Source organism: Coptis chinensis, chromosome 4, assembly GCF_015680905.1.
Source record: "Coptis chinensis isolate HL-2020 chromosome 4, ASM1568090v1, whole genome shotgun sequence".
NCBI classification, from domain to species: domain Eukaryota; kingdom Viridiplantae; phylum Streptophyta; class Magnoliopsida; order Ranunculales; family Ranunculaceae; genus Coptis; species Coptis chinensis.
In genome coordinates, this window is record NC_141459.1 from 56,159,362 (window position 1) to 56,175,044 (window position 15,683).

A 15,683-nucleotide genomic window follows, 5' to 3' on the forward strand; every position below is an offset into this window, starting at 1 on the left:
TTACTTTGTTATCAACCACTCTTCCGAGCGGAGAGTGGTGATGGCATTTAGGTCACCTACGATTGTAGTTTCCGTACTAAATTACCGTTTACCTCAAAGGCTTTGTTTCTTTGTTTTAGGGTTTGGTATAGCTTGACACGGAAACCGCCTTTTGGTTGGGCTTTCTCTTGGGCTAACTTGTTGTATGCCCCGATTTATTGATTGTAAGATCGTTCGTTTGATTTAGTCATTGATTGGAAAAGTTGTTGGGTAACTTTGTATAAAGCGTCGATCTGATCGGTTGTGTAGGTGTAGTAGTCACGGGTGGTGCATTTGGAACTATCTCGTTGATTATTTATGGGTGGGTTGTGATAGTTATTATTATTAACCCGGAGCGATACCTCTATTGGTATTATAATTATTATAATTATTTTGACCTTGTGCTTGACCTTGCCTAGGTTGCGGCTTGGGTGTTATAATTATTATAATTCCCTTGACTTTGTCCTTGTCCTTGTCTAAGTGAAGCTTGGTTATAATTGTTTGCTTGCCTAACGTTTTGATTATTGTACCACGGAGGTGTTACTTGTTGATTATTTCTCAGTGAAGTTGGGATCTTTGTCTCAAGGGCGTTAGGAATAGGATAGTTATTAATAGAGTAAACATTATCTGATTACGGTGGTTGTTGTTCATAAGCTAGAGGACAATAATTGTCGAGGGGTGCTCGGACTCAAACAGAAAGTACATGGGTTGGAGTTTACATTCATGCGGGGATAGGCTTTTGTTGAGCGAAATAGCCTCCACTTTTTAGTTAGAGATTCGAGTAAATTTTTAAGTTACGGATCGGTTTTATTCTCAAACATACCGTGACCTTCTTGTTGAAGAAGAACTAGCGGGCCGGGGATATCATCACTCCCCGATTATTATTCCGTTTAGTTTGGTCTTCTAAAATTTGTAAGCCTCGTGGCTCCTTTACTTAGGAAACTACCCCGGTCATTATGTCAAGGACTTCTTTATGGTGATGTTGAAGTCCTTTGAAAAGTACGAACTAACGTGTCTTTTGCTAGGTTATGGTGTGGACACTCTATAAGGAGATCGGTGAAGCGATTCCATGCCTCGAGAAAATGATTCATGAGGGTTACGTCGGAAGAAATGAATCTTGGAAAGCATTTCATCCGTCTTTAGGGGTGGGTAAAAATGTTCCATAAAAAATTTGAACAAGTTTTAGCCCACGAGTCCACGAGAATTAGCGGCAGGCAGTTAACCAAGGCGCCGCCTTATCGGCTAATGTGAAAGGAAATACCCTTAGTTTAATCATGTTCATTACCAACCGTAGGATGGTGGAATGTTATAAGGACTTGTTCAATCCCACGCGTGTGTTGGTAAGGTTTTTCATGGTCTAGACCATGGAAAGCGGGTAACAATTAAATATGTTTGGGGAATTTGAAAATCCCCATTTGGGTCTGCTAGAGCGATGCAAGACTTAGGGCTATCGCTCAAAGCTTTGTAGAAGTCGGAGAGAGGAGTCTCTCTTTCTTGACCATTATGTCGGTATGGTGTGTGTGATATTAGCTAGAGGTGTAAGTGGGTGGTGTACTAGATAGACTTGTTTGTTGTGGTGTAATTACGTTTGTTGTTTTTGTTCGACCAGACCTTAATCTCATGCAAGACTAAGTTGAGCTTAACTAACATGCAACACTCCAAACAATTCTGATATACTAGTATAAAACCTCTAACTGGAAATGCGAGGTATGGAAGAAAGGAATACCGATAAGCGTCCTTGCTTGGCTTATGAATAAGCGTCTTGTATGCAGCGTGTTGATGTATAATAAGATATTAGAACACTGAAAAACTTGACAATTCGAAGTTTAAATCAAACTGGGGAAATCCTGGAATTTCAGAGGAGGGCGCGTGCGCGCTCCATCTTGGGCGCGGGCGTGCTCAAGGCAAAGTCGTGCTCCAGTAAGATAGCGGCGGTCGGCTCTCTCTTTTTGGGCTTCGGTGTATAAAGCGAAGTCAATAAGATAGATAAGCGGGTCGGCTCTCTCTTTGAAGCGCTGAAGGCGGCCTTCAGTCGTTTTTCGCGGAATTTTTCCAAAACTGAAAGCGGCAACCACGGTATGAATCAAACAAGGGTGGGTGGGGTGGGACTTAAAAAAAATGAATAGAAAACAATCTACCTAAGACAGCGAATTTGATAAATGTAAAATGAACTATGAATTCAAAGCGTAAAGTAAACTAAACTTAATTCTTTTACGTGTCAATTATCAAAGCTTCTACTCTCAATGCGAATTGCACTAAATGGAGTACGAAGTTCGTTCCACTCCTAGTTCCCTAGCATGGATTGTTTTCTAAGTCTAACTAGTCACTCTTAAGTCAATGAGAGCTTTACGAAATATTATACTACGATACTTACTTAAGATGATTACTAGAAATTAACTACAAATGCTATGGAAATACTATTGTTTGACTCTAGATAAAGGAATTAGAGGGGAATCGAATCCACCTCGAATCCAACTTAATGACCTAGTACAGATTGTGGTATCTCGATTCTTACGTTTTCACGGCAAGAATTCCGAGTCTAATCCCTAGTGTTCATGGCATTTCTACCAAGTACTAACTAGCATGTGAGGTCGCCCACCCATTCTCATGGCGAAACGCGACCTTCTTGAGTGGAATAGATGCTACAACGTTTCTATACTAAACAACTAAGGTTTCATCAAAGCTTCATCAACCCCCTACAATGGAGGTTTAGCCTTGAGTCATCAATCTAACATTTACCATTGAATCTAAACTAAACATAATGTGAGAATTTGAGAATTACTTAATTTAGCAATAATGAATCTAATTTAATGGCTGGAATAAAACAATGACAAGAATTGAATTTAGATCTAAAATGGAAATGACAAATTCGAACTTGATAAAAAATACTACTTTATTTATCTAATCTATCAAGAACAATGATTCAAGGATTTAATCTAAAACAAAATTTAAATGGAACTAAAACTTAATTTAATTAATAAAACTAGATCTATAATTCTATATCTTAATTTAGGTCTAACTAGCTACCATTAACAAAGAGCTAAGCTTTTGTTTTTATACATCAGATCAAAATTCGTGCATGGGCTTGGAGCCGGGGTTTGGGCAGAGAATCGGGGCCCAAAACCCAAGTCTCTTCGATCCAAAAAGGCCTCTTCAGCTGCAGTTAGCTTCCACAGACTTTTCGTCCACTTCTGCTCCTCTGATTGGGTCAAGGCTTGGACCATTGCAAAGCTCTTTCCGAGCGGTCGTTTTGACATAAGGTAGGCCTCAATCCGAGGTCTGAGTCCAAAGATATGGCATTAGGAAGTTCTGGCGACTTTTGCTCCTTTATCTCGCTAAAGTGGCACATTTCTGCGCATAATGGACTTTGAAGCCTGAAATGCATAAAAACACGTAATCAGTATTAACTCTTACTTATTATTCACATAATTGGTCTAACAGTATGATTATTAAGGGGTTAAAACTACAGTTTTGGGCTCTTATCACATGCTAATTCTCAATTTTCCCTTTTTCCCTATCATTTACACAATGCATGCATTTGTAGGATGGCGAGACATACGACTACAACACAAAATGGGGGGTACGGCTGTTAAAAGGATAACATTCTGAACTACGAAAAATTGTTGAATAACAGGACTCACAAAGACGTCATGCTCTCAAGTCTTTCAAAACCAGGTGGGATACCTCCACTCAATTTGTTGCCATAGAGATTGCTGCCATTAAATCATGCTCTCTATTCGAATATTCACTTAACCAATATAGGACAAACTATTCAATTCATAATCCAGTAAATTGGAAATGATCTCAAATGAACACTCTGAAAATATTTATGATCCACTATATTAAGAGGTAATATGATATGCTAAAAAAGAGCACCCCTACTAACCTTGCTTGCCCTTGAAAAGAATTGAAACATGTCTTTTTCATCTGCATTCAAAGAAATCTGTCAAACAAAGCTTAAACTCTGAGAATTGAGTAGAAAAAATGATAAAAATAAGCATAAACATGAATTGGAAAATAAAACTGTGCATTGCACGATCATAAATCTGAGTCCTTTGATCTCGTTCGGATCAAGATCGCCTCGGCTCCACTTCTTCCTTCTTCTTTATAACCGCAAAGAAATAGAAAAAAAAAAGTTCTTGCTTATGCGCTCTGGCAATCTCTTGCACATCAGCTTCTTTCACATTTGGTCTTTCCTGCACAATCAATTCAACAAAATTAATAAAAAAACTAACAAATATTCAACCCATTCCAACATGAACTCTAGAAAACCCTATCCACGCTATCAAACTAAAAAAAAAAGGAGTTAGATACTACTAACAATCAGTGGCGGAGCCAGGATTTTGTTCCAGGGTGAGCCAATGAATGCTACAACTTAGTAGACAGATAGCTTGTAGGAAAGTAGAAACACAATTCATAGACACACAGCTACTAGTTATCTCAGTTTAGAGTCGGATGGTGTGCATCACGATTAGCTAGTTCGATCTACGTAGAGACCACATCTATTAGACGAACAAGAATACAAAAATAATATGAAAAAATGCCAAAAATTAGAGAGCTACAAATCGCCGATTCTTTTGTCTCTCCATCATTATCTTTGTTTTCTGTTTTTAAAAGAAATTATTTTGTTTGAAAGTTCTTTCTAATTTTGCATTTCGATCTCTTCTTATGATAAACTTAATTAACCACTGAAATTAAAGGTGTGTCTATGACCACGAGAAAGATCCAACCATTAGTTAAATTTCTCAATTTCCAAAGATCCAAAGGTCACATTTCTCAATTTGAAGGCAACCTCTTTTTTAATCAAGTTATCGCCATTATTTCAAAAATTTGAGAGAGATGAATAAGATGGAAATAATAAATCTGAGAGATCTTAATGAGAGTTCCACCAAAATAAAACGAAAATACTTATATAACCCACCACTTTGTTTGTTGATTCTCCCTCTCATTAATATTTCCACAAGTCAATCTTTTTCTTTCTTTTATTCAGTTGTCACTCCATAGAAAAGAGAGATTGATTGAAAAAATATTTCTAAAACATGCCCCTACTTGGTTTTCCGGATTTCAGTGTAAGGTTTGATTGAGTTTAGGGAGTTTGAATTAAAGAAATGGAATTAGATTAGATTAGAGAAGCATTTGGGTTCATTTTTAATTCACTACCAAATTACTCCCTCAAGGCGAAGGAAGAAGAAACATAGATTAGATTAGAGATGATGAAACATAGAAGAAGAAGGCGAAGGAAGTACGTTACCTAATAAGTAGTAGCGTGGCGACCCGTCTTGACTTCCAAAACTTGTTGAGCGATGAACTTGTTGAACGAGAGAGGCGATGAAAAGAGCATACAATATAAAGCTGTTCATTAGTAATCTTAAATAGGGAGAAGAGCGCGATAATTTTGGTCTTTCCCTCTCACCGAAAATTTTTATTTAGAAATCTTAAATTCTAATTTAGCTATTATTTTAATATTATATTTAATATTCACGATTTATTTACGCTTTTTGGTCCAAACAAACAATTTAAAAACGTAACAAATTAATTCTCATATTTGGCAAAATTAACGTAACACTTTATATATAATTGTAACGCTTATAAAACGTTAGGAACCTAGTTACACTATAAAACCGTTACTAAGCAAAAAACTGGAGCGTTACTAATATCCTGTTTTGGTGTAGTGGTGGCATGGCACAATGCAAGTTGTTTTATGGAATCATCTCCATCTACCCAAGTAGAGAATGAAGTTATTAGGGTGGGAGAGCCTTTCTGTTTCAGATCAGGAAGTTATTAGTTCCTTGGCTAGGAAGGGATGTTATAACACCCCGTGTTTTTTTATACGTATTTTTCTATTTAATTAATTAATTTAATTGTTTATTTTAAAAATTCGTCGGATTGGACTCGGGATACGTGGGCTTGGTTTTGGGCCCGAGTCGGTGTTGGGCTTGGGTTTCGGACCCAAGTATATAAACACATTGTTCTAGAGAATAGGGTTTTGAAGATAATAAAATATAAAAAAATGGAGGCAGAGAAAGAAGCTGGTTTGCTGGAGAGGTGGAGCACGACGATTCGGGCTAGGAAAATTCGTCGAGCTGTTAGCTAAAGGTGAGTAGAGTTAACTCTCACCACTACTAGAACTATGATTTTCGTCTGTTTAATATTTCTGTTTTTACTGTCCATAATATTGTTTTGATTCGACGTCGTGTTGTCGAGTTGTTAAAACTTCGAAAGTGAAACTTCGGAGTTGATTTAGAACTGTCGAAACTCTGTTGAGGCGATTTGAAATTTGTCAATGGAGTCGCGAGCCCCCTCAAACAAAAACAATGGTCCTGCATATATTAGTACTGTTGTGTTTTATTTTTCGGGTTATACACTGATTGTGGTTTTTTGAAATCGCATTGATTGGGGATTAGTGGGGGATTAAATGCCGGATTTGGGGGTGGACTGTTGAAGCTCTTAACAGGGGTTAATGGAGGCGCGCGCTCATACTTTTTTTTTTTGTAATTTATCTTGGATTGTTATTTTTGTTTGGATGTTGGTTGTTGGGTTGTGTAGTGGGATTATGATGGGTCGAATGGGTGCTGGGAAGCTCGGTGGAAGCTCCCAGGACTTGTTAATGGCGTTACTGCCAGTGATACTGGAACTTGGGGTTATGCGTTTTTAAAAAATCGTTTGAACTGGTTTGTTTGGATTTGATGTTTGTTTGTATGTTGGATTGGTGTGAGGGCTGTCGGAGGTGTTGAAGCTATCAATGGCGGCGCGATTTGGCTTGAAGTCGCGCTGGTGGCTGGTGAGGGGAAGATGAAATCGAGTTTTTCATATATTAAAGGTGTGGGGTTTTTCTTTAGGAGTCCAACCGCTTGGTTGGAATGGGTAGGCGATCGGTATTTGTGGTGGTCGATTTGGAGGTGGTGGTGGTGGAGGAAGGAGCGATAGAGAAGATGAACGATTGATTTCGGTGTGGGGGCTTGGGCCTTAGGGTGAGATTGGGCCGATCCAAATCTTTTAGTTTGGGCCGGTTCTATTTTTAGTTGGGGCCAGTTCTAATTTTTAGTGGCTGGGCCGAAATTTAAATGTTTGGTTGGGCCCGGATTGTGTTTAATTTGGGCGGTTTAAGTTAAGTTTTGTGGACCCGGTTCAATGTAAGATTTTTTGGACCGAACCACTTAACAGTTTTAGGCGATTTTAATATTGTTGGGCGGACCATTGGACTTAAAATAGATCTAATTGGGTCTTTAAATGTTTATACTTAGGGTTCTAAGGTTTGGGCTTGGCGGTTAGGTCCGAACCATTACCTGTCATGAGCCATGAGCCATGCACGTTGACCTTAGCCATGAACCATGACTACGACCCTGAACCTGTCGAACATGGAAACGACAGTTTGACTTTGACCATGACATGTTGATTTTGACCGTGACATGTGGACTTTGACTTTGACCAGGGTTGACCATGGTTGACTTTGACTAGGGTTGACTTTGACCAGAGTTGACTTTGACCTTTTGACCCAATTTGACCTTTTAACTCGGATTATGATTTGGGTTATTAAGATAGGTCTAGGACTATTAGCATACTTGACTTTAGGCTAAGACCTCTATATATACGTGTGTATGTGTATTAACTACTATGTGATTTTGCAGTATTTTATGATATACAACGTTATGACACTAAGACATCCCTGAAATTAATAACGCGTAAATAAAAAATACAGGAATCAAGATACTCATTCGTTATCTTAAATGATATATAAAATAAAGTTCAATAATGCATAAATAAATTTACCGCACTCTTTTAGAACTCCACGACTCAAGTTTTGGATTTGAGTTTTATGACTGTTGATGTCATAGGTTAGGTGGGCATTTATTGAATGTGTCATAAATGGCCCGTTAGCGTTATATAGGGGTATTCATTGAATGTGCCATGAATGACCCGGGTATTCATTGAATGTGCCATGAATGACCAGATTGTTTGGACTACCCTAGAGAGGAACTAAGGTATTAAGCCCGGGTTAGTTGTATTCCTTGAGTGTCTGAGGAATGTAAGGTTGGGTATTCCTTGAATGTGGCGGGGAATGACCTAAGGTACATAGGTTGTGAAATATGTGTATAAGAAAAGTAATTGATTAATTAATAAGAGAAATTAATTTGATTATGTGAGTGTTTGGGTTTTCTTTTGAATACCTAATATAATATCTACATATGATATATAGAAGTTCTAACTTTTCTTTTGTAGGAGGGTAGGACTTAATAACATTTTTTGTGGGGACGGTCCTACCCTTATGGCCGATGGATATCGGTAAGTGTAATTCAATTATTTAGATATTAAAAAGGAGTTATTAGAATGAGTTAATAAGATGGAAGTTAATAAGATGGAAGTTAATAAAATGGAAGTTTTGCTTGGGAAGAAATTATGCCGGTTAAAATGACGGAACTACCTGTCTTCCAAGCTGTGAATGATTGAGTTATGGGATAAAATAAAGGGATTGTTTGAATAATTAAAGTATGATAATGGTTATATGTGTTTAGTCTACTCATACCAGCAAATTCAATTTGCTGACCCATGTTTGCTTTGTTTTGGCAACGTGGGTGTGTTCTTGGGAACATAGGTGGAAGGCAGTGGAATTGCGGCGTGTGATTTGGATTCTTGTCTGGAGCAGTCCGGGAGTTTATATTTTAGGTCTGTTCTTTTTGGAAGTATGTAATAGCGTAGTTTCATATTCATATGGAATGAGAATAAGATGTTGAGGACCTGTTATTCTTAGAATTTTATATTGATGATTTTTGAATGGGAAGAGATTTTTTTTTGGAGTTTTGTTGTTAAGATTATTTATGATGTGGGTTTTAGGTTTTGACATGTGTAGTATCCACCCCGTCATAGCCTGGGTTTTTAGACAATTGAACCAAGTGCTGTTTGAGATATTTATATTTCAAATATTCATTTTTTTTAATTGTTTAGAAATTCGGGCTGTGACAGATGTTCCACCAACAAAAACGGTATGAATTTATCCAATTTTGTGAAAGTATTGCTAATGTTAGTTTCAAGTTTGAGGCTTCATCATTTTAGTTTACTAAAACTTAAATGCCCTCTTGAGATTTGAATTCTGAGGCACATGTGGATGATGAACTTTTGAAAAAACCTTCCAAAGGTGGAATGAAATGCAAAATTAGTACCAATGATGGTCAAAAATCAAAAGTCCATAAATTTGAAGAACATGTTCCCGTCAGGGATGTACCAACTAAGATCTGAAAAGTAAGCTGGAAGCTCAGAGCAAAAAGTTGTGGGCAATACAAGATGATCTTCAAAAGCATGTGACAATGATAGAGCTGCGTGCGATGCTTGAGGCCAATCACTCATACTTAAGAGGATCAGAGCTCGAACTGCGAGATCGTTGGTAAATCTCTTCAAGCACTATGTCGTTATCGGTTCATACATAGGCTTAGACTCATTGTCTCATTTTCATTTGTAAGACCTTCTCTGGCTTCAGACTGTGATACGTTTATGTAACTATTAAACCATAGTTTTTAACTTTTTGAGGTGTATATTTGTTCTAATTAGGGGTGACTTCAGATCAGATTGGATAAAGGGCTTTCGGAAAATTTTCTAATTTTTTTTGGATGGAAATGTCCTTTCCAAATCCGATATAATTATTTTTTTGGATAAAAATTTCTTTTCCGAATTCAGAAAATTTGGAAAATCATAACTTTTTTTGGAAATTTCGGAATTAGCAAAATTCGAAAGTAAATCCGAAATTTAAATTATATAATCAGATTCTCTTTTAGGATAACCATTTTTTTTATCCTTATATTCATTTAGCAATCATTTTGAAATGTATTAATTCAATAAACAACTTAGACCTTTTGACACATTCATTCAATAAGTTTTTTTTCTTAGTGTTAATGTATTAATTCAGTAAATAGGAAGACATGAGAAAAAGAGACATGTACTAGAATGAGAATATTAATTTTTGAAATTGTGAGAGAAACAATGTTTTGCTTCTCTAGGGTTTTATTTGGTTTGTAAACTATATGTAGTTTTAATTTAGTAATTATATGAAATAGACGACTATAAGTTACAAATTCAGAAATTAATCGGAAATTGGATCGGATCGGATTTTGAAAACACATCCAATTCCGATCCAATTATTTTTCAAAAAAATTGGATATCGGATCACAGATATCATTGTCAAATTTGGAAAAATATCATATCAGAATCTGGAAAAATCGGACTGAGCCTCAACCGCTCTTCGAACCTGGTAAGAGAAACTCTAACAGAGTTTTTGTTTTTTTTATTTTTCCCCATTCGGAAGGATCAGAATTTCCACAAAGAAAATGAGTTTTTCATGGGACGTTGTTTGGAGATGGTGGAAGAAATGAAAATGCTAAAAAAAAGCCTTGGCAAAATGTAACAGTGAACTGCAGGTGTCGAGAAATATGTGTACTAAAACAATGAGCAAGCGTAGAAGTTTAGAAGCACAGCTAGAGTCTGTTGATCAGCAAATTAAAGAACCTCCTCAAGATTGAATGTTCAGACACCCATTGAGGTGAAAGCAATCCACTAAGCTCGATGTCTATGTTTGAAGATGGGAGGGACGAGGAAGAAAGCTGCATAGATTCTTGGGCTACAACCTTAGTTTCTGACTTTCACAAGTCAAGAAGGGGAGGAACATTGACAAACCTGTCAAGGTTGAGAACACATGAATCGGCTGGAACTTATGGATGATTTTCTTGAGATGGAAAGATTGGCATGTTCTACTGAACCCAATTGAGCTACCTTTGTTTCAGACAGTCCAAGTGATAAGAAAACTGAAAATGAAGACCAATGTTCTTTTATCAACATCATATTCAGTCCTTGCTGATGGCTGTTCCTCCCTAGAATTTCAATGATATTTAGGTCTGAAGCAAAGGATGCCAATATGAGGAGGATTCAATGTGTCATGCAGGACATGCAAGATGCTTATTTTCAGGTGAAATTAAAATTTAAGAAGTGTAAGATTCTTCTTTTTTTTTTTTTTTTTTCTATTTCTTATTTTTATAATTTCAAGTCTACATTTATTTTTCTTTACACGATATTGCTCGATTAGTTTCAATTTATACATCTATATTTTGGTTGACATAATGCAGTTCCAAGTATAACTGTCCCTAGGACTCTTGAGTTGGCTGCTCCTCATGTTATTCTTTGAACTCAACGTTTCCTCTGTGAGGCATAAGCATACAAGGGACTAAGGCTTAAAGTAGCTTGAGTTTGTTTTTAATAACTTTACGACATCAGATAGGGAGGCATGAATAAAGAGTATATATAAAGTCCTAATAGAAGGGTTTATGGAGGTTTATAACTATTGCACATTCTTAACCTTTCTATTATCAGAAAAAGGATCTCTTAGATAGTGAAAACCTTATGGATAGATATGTAAAACAAATAGTTCATATGATCTTTTTTCCTTCAAATATAAGTTGAGTCATAGAATGGGGGAAAATGTGAAGTTTTTTCAATTTGCCAATTCTATGTTTCTTAGCTTAAGGTTGACTCTATGTTTCAATAGTTCGTGTATGCTATACCTTAGAATCGCATCTCTGCAAATTGAATTTTTTAATCAGTTTTCAATGCATTATATGTAAATCTGTTCAAAAATAATTTGTTAAATTTATTATTTGTATATTGTAATGTTCATTATGATTAGTGTGGATAGAGCACTTTATATTAGTTTTGGTTCATTACTGTTTTCTCAAGAAAACATATGTCATTACTGTTTTCATTTTCAATGCGAACACGATACCGCAATTATTGAGAGCACAACGGTCTCAATGGGTTTAAGGAATCCAAATCCTAATTAAAGCTTCATTTGGGTTCTTTGATAATGACTTATAACAATAATAGGAATTTTAAAATTTTATTTGTGTTCTTGCTGGTAAGTTTTTGTTTTCACTGAACTGTACTTCTGGGTTAAGATATCAGATCCTATATAGAGCTTCTTCCTGTGTTTGTGTCTTCAAAGAACTTATAGATAGTGAAACTTTCTAGAATCAAATTGTCTATGAGACTATGATTATTGTTTGTAATTGCGAATATTTTTGGTGTATTAGTTTGTATTATGTCTTATTGAAGGTCACCCTTGGGTTCGGGTCGATGGTGTAGCTCTTGGTGAGCGAGCCTCTTGACTCAGCTGTCTTATCTCGCTTGAAGCAACTCTCGGCCATGAACAAGTTTAAGAAATTAGCAATCATAGTAATTAAGTACTTCATGCCTGTTTTACTAATGATACTTCTTTGTCAAATGGCCTAAATTGAGCACTGAGATTAAGGTGCTTTGAGGGTCTAGAGCAAAAAGCATTTACTTGAAGCATTTGATCTATCACGAATGTCTCAAAGTGTATGATATATTCATCTACAATAATCAACTTCTATTGATTCAAACTCTTTCATGTTATTCTAAGTTCAAACTGTTTTTTCTGATTGTTAAATTCATAGATGACTCACAATAATTGTACACTGGCCATTGATTGTATGTTATAAGTACTTAATATTCTACTTTAACAATATGTTCATTGTTTGACACAATTAATTGTATTTGGGGGATTTCTATTATTATGTAGATTGTGATTAACTCAGAGTATGAATTCTTTTAAGTTAATATCATTGTTAATTACGAGGTTGTGAGCCAATTGGCAGCGAATTTGTAGGCTGCATGTTAAGTAGTGAAGGGATAATAAATTTTTAACACAAAGTATCAAATCTTAGTCAATAACTCAATATTTACATTGCGTTTTGAGAAGAAATGCAAACATTTATTAAGGTGCCCATAGTTACTACTCTTAGTGTGGGATTCATAACTCATGGGATTGTCCAAGTTACACTTAACTTGGAAAGATCATAGTCGAAACTCGAAATATCAGCTTCCGAAATCCACCACTGCACATGAGATCCGTAAATATTTCCCTTCTATAATAGCCCAGGTCACCTATGATCCTTCCTAGACTGAAAGAAACCGAGATGTTGGCTTCAGTCCTGGCCAGTTACATTGGTGTCATCGGACAACCCCAAAATACCAAACTTGAAAAGATAGCCATGAGTGCACCTGTTATAACCTTAATGGAATCCGAAACAATAGCCATGACAGCACCTGTGGTCACGAAGAGTGTAAGTAGTGGCCAATTTGATCAGAAAAAGTTAGTGAGAATGCATTTTGTGCTTCCATCTAAGTATACCAAGTCTAAAGAAGCACCAAAACCGATTAATGAGTAAAGGAGGGAGGAGGGAGTATTCATGGTGTGATAAGTTTTTCAAGAGTGCCAAAAAAAGCTATAGTAGAAGAGAAGGTTGAGAAACTGATGAAGAGTTTGGAAAAAGATGGGTACAAGTGATTGGAGAGTATTTGATAGCAAGGTATAATCCGCCTTGAGCATTGCCTCCTTTGAATACTAACGAAATCATGATCCGTATTGAGCTGGTGGAGAGTAACTGAGTCTGTCTTTCTTTTCTTTCTTTTTGGGTTCTGTTTAGCACCTGTAGTTTGCTTGCTTTTTATGCTTTGTACCTGTAATTGGCTTACTCTATTGCCATTAAAACACTAAAGCCATGCATATACTAGCCGAGTGGTAGTTATCTTTACATCATTTTGAATAATGCATGTCACATATTAGAGTTTTCGACGGGGGAACAAGTCCCAGACTGCACACTGCATGAAACAGTAGTATAGCCTAGGGATTTGAATCAAAAGGTAAGCACCAATTATGGCCTGACTAGCTTAAGACAGTCACGAGTTTCATACGAGATGGGACTGAAGCATAATGTTTGTTGCATGAATTCAATTGAACGTATTAAAACATCACAAAGCTATTCATTAGTGATCTACACCTATTCCACTGTAGCTCTGACCCAATTGTCGAGCAGCTCATGGAAGGGGTGACTGTTAGCCTAACCTATAAAAGAGAAGGATAAGAATATTAGAGAGGGTAACAAGTATATATACTTCTTCCCCAATTTTTAAAAGCATCAATACAATAGCTATACAAGTTAATAAAATCTCTTATGCACTGAAATACGAAGCCTCATTAGAGACTGTTACTATTGTTAGTTCAATTCTCCACCACCACCCCATGTCGAAACCTTTACCGACTGTCTCTATTGTGGCATCTTCGGTCCATTCTGCTTCTGATGGAGGGAAAAGAGTAGTAGCATCGCCTTATGAGTTGAGTGTGGAATTGAGTTCTGTAGTTGAAAGTGGACCGTTAGAGAGAATTGTTGCGAAAGATGTCGAGGTGGTTGTTGCTGCTCCTAGCCCTGTAGTGGAAGTTCGAAACCAGCTCTTTCTTTGAATGTGGAATTGGGTTTTGTTGTTCCTTTTACTACAATTAATGCAGGGTGTTGTTAGTAGGAATTGATAGTCTTTTGGTACCAACGTTTAGAGTTTGGTATACTATTACTACTGATGCTCTTGACAGTCTTTACAAGAAGGTAATATCTTATTTGAAGTTGTTGATGTTGCATTGTGAATGTATAGTTATCCATCCATTATTGATTTGTTTTGATTTTGATATAATTTTCTTATATATAATGTATCAGTGGAATTCATAGATTAAGTCGAAAGGAGTCATTTGAGTGCATTGCTTGCAAAGGCGACTGCTCCTCTTCACTTACTCATGGTGGTCAGTCATTCTTTTCATTTCTCTAATCTTTCTGAGTAATTATGGGTAGTTTTTTCATTGCTGTATTGTTTACTTTATTTGGGATTTTGATACAATGTATGATTATGTGTGGCCATTGTTAAATTGATTTTTGACATTTTGCAGAGAGTTGACAATTTAATGGTATCAAACATCTGGGATATTATATGTGGATGTTGTAAAAAAAAGAATTTGTTTTTACATCTAGCATTTGTTTCGCAGCTACTGTTGGTTGGTAAGAAATAGAATTATATCAAAAGAGAAATAAAAAGAAAAAAAAAAGAAAAAGAAAAATAAAGACAAAAAAAAAAAACATATAGGCGAAAATCCTTTCAAGGTGAAAGATATTTTTTTCATCCAAGGTTTTGAAATGATACAAATGACCAGTTCTAGAAGAGGGATTACTTTATCCATGAAATAGGATGTATGTGCTGTAATAGTACATTAACAATCAATAAATGGTGGAAGTTTAGTAAGTGACTATATAATTTTCTAAGCTAAGCTTCACATGCCACCCTGCAAGATCAGCTGTCAAAAGTCAAGAACTCTAGTAGCCTAAAGAATTTACTGGACAGGATTGGAATAATAGTGAACTATGTTACTAAAGATCCAGTACAATGTATATGGAGGAAGACAAAAAGGGGAATGCCAAGTTAAACATTGATGGTTCTTTGTTAGAAAATGGCTGTAGAATTGGTGGGATTGTCAGAGACTCAGATGGCAAGGTACTATTGGCATACACTGGAGCAGGTGGTTGTCGGTCTGTTCTTTATCAAGAACTAAAAGCTATTTTGGCAGGTCTCCAAGGATGCAAAGCAATACAACAACCGAAAGTTGAGGTGGCTTCTGACTCATTGAGGGCAGTTAAGATCATACGACACCAAGAAATAGTACCATGGCATTGTGCCAATATTACAGCTGCTATTGATCAACTCATTAGGCAATTTGTTAGTGTCAATGTAATACATGTGCATCGGGAAGCTAATAGAGTTGTTGATCATCTTGCTTCGCTAGCAAT

The 15,683-nt window shown here is 36.4% G+C and overlaps 1 long non-coding RNA gene across 1 annotated transcript; it reads left to right on the top strand.

The window, feature by feature from the left end:
- The first annotated feature begins 10,062 nt into the window (after positions 1-10,062).
- On the top strand, positions 10,063-14,963 carry LOC147504084 (uncharacterized). Its single transcript, XR_015220336.1, has 5 exons — positions 10,063-10,258; positions 10,415-10,969; positions 11,127-11,173; positions 12,109-12,228; positions 14,565-14,963. It is a non-coding gene; the product is annotated as an uncharacterized LOC147504084 (long non-coding RNA).
- Positions 14,964-15,683: the final 720 nt, after the last annotated feature.